Source organism: Dysidea avara, chromosome 9 (genome assembly GCF_963678975.1).
Source record: "Dysidea avara chromosome 9, odDysAvar1.4, whole genome shotgun sequence".
Taxonomy (NCBI): Eukaryota; Metazoa; Porifera; class Demospongiae; order Dictyoceratida; family Dysideidae; genus Dysidea; species Dysidea avara.
The window spans coordinates 22,186,899-22,188,436 of record NC_089280.1 but is presented as its reverse complement, the minus strand read 5'-3'; positions in this window follow the sequence as shown (position 1 = coordinate 22,188,436).

The window sequence follows — 1,538 nt, the reverse complement described above, 5'->3', positions numbered from 1 at the left end:
ATAAGCTGTTTTTGGATGGGATTAAAAATACAAAGAATAGTCACTGCTCCTTGTTCCTTCTTCCTATTCCCGTCATATATACATTGACAGTGACACTTATTATAACATTACAATTATTGTGGTGTGACCTAATATGTGTGTGTACACGCTAAACCAGTTTGGTTGGTATTATACACACCACAGAATATTCATGATTTCACTCGTAGCTAATGACAGATGGTAAGCGTTTATGGTATGTGTGTGGGCAGGCGTGTATAGTTTATTCATGTTATTCATTTGAGGCTTAGAGAATCATCTAAGTTACATTACCAGCATGCTTTCTTCTGATTTGTTTATCACATACAGTGCGAATTTAATATGTTGCGATAGTTTCGTCTCAGTTTCAATGTTATAGAATGGTAAAAAGAACCTGCTGTTTGTTGTAGTCGAAAGGTCACTGACATCAAGAGCCGTATAGTCAACTAGGTGTGACCACATTACCGCAACAATTTAACAGGTGGCTCAGTTTTGCAGTGGTGAGGGGTGTTTACACATACTGATAAAATAAAAATTACATGGCCAATATATACTGGTTGAATGGTTCGTTCATTTATGTTTGTCCGCATCAGTTTCTTGGCGTCAATACTCACGGACAGGAAGGATAAATATGACAAGGACAAAAGATCTGGGCGTCACAGCGAGGATTATTATAGAGACGTTGTATTTGTGTCTTTGTGATGATGTGATATTGAGTCCTGAGTTCTCTTTTAACATTTGCTGGGGTAAACAAGTCTCGTAAAATGTAAGCTTTTAAATTATGAATAATTCATTTTTGTATCAACAGTGCGTGTGTTATATATTTTAAAAGATTAGGTACAGCAGTGTGTGCTGCTAGAACCTGTTAATTTGGAGAGTTGAAATTGGAGAGATCCAGAGATTTTTAAAAGTCCTGAAGTGTCACTTTAGTACATAAACTAACTTAAGAGTCAGGAAAGTTTTACTTGGTCCCAAAGTCTCCATATCATGCTGTCCTGTTCCCTACATAACGTATGTAAGTCCATTTATGTAAGGCATTTTATTCATTAAAATGTTTAGCGAAGTTGTTTTATATATGTAGCATATAGTGTAGATATTCTGACCAAGATCCTAGAAGCAGTTCAGCATGAGTTGTTAACATCTAAATTGATCTAACTGTAAATTTGTGGATTGACCAAAAGTGTTTTGATTATCAAGGTGCTCCGATTATCTAGGTCATTTTACATGCTTTGGGAAGTGTCCAGATTATGCAGGTCTCCTCATTTTCAAGTGTCCTGATTAACAGGTTCCACTGTACTTGTGAAGGTAGGGGTGGAACAAACCTTCCAAGGTTTTGTAACCTTCAAAGGTGGCTTTACCCCATCCAAAGCTTTGTAACCATGGATACTGGCACATCTAAGCCATGTACTGGAAGGAAGCATGCAACTATGGCAGTCTAAGCAGTTGTACTAGAGACTATACTATAACTGCAACAAAGTGTGACATCACATGGGTGTACAGGGCTCAACCCAGAATATAAACCT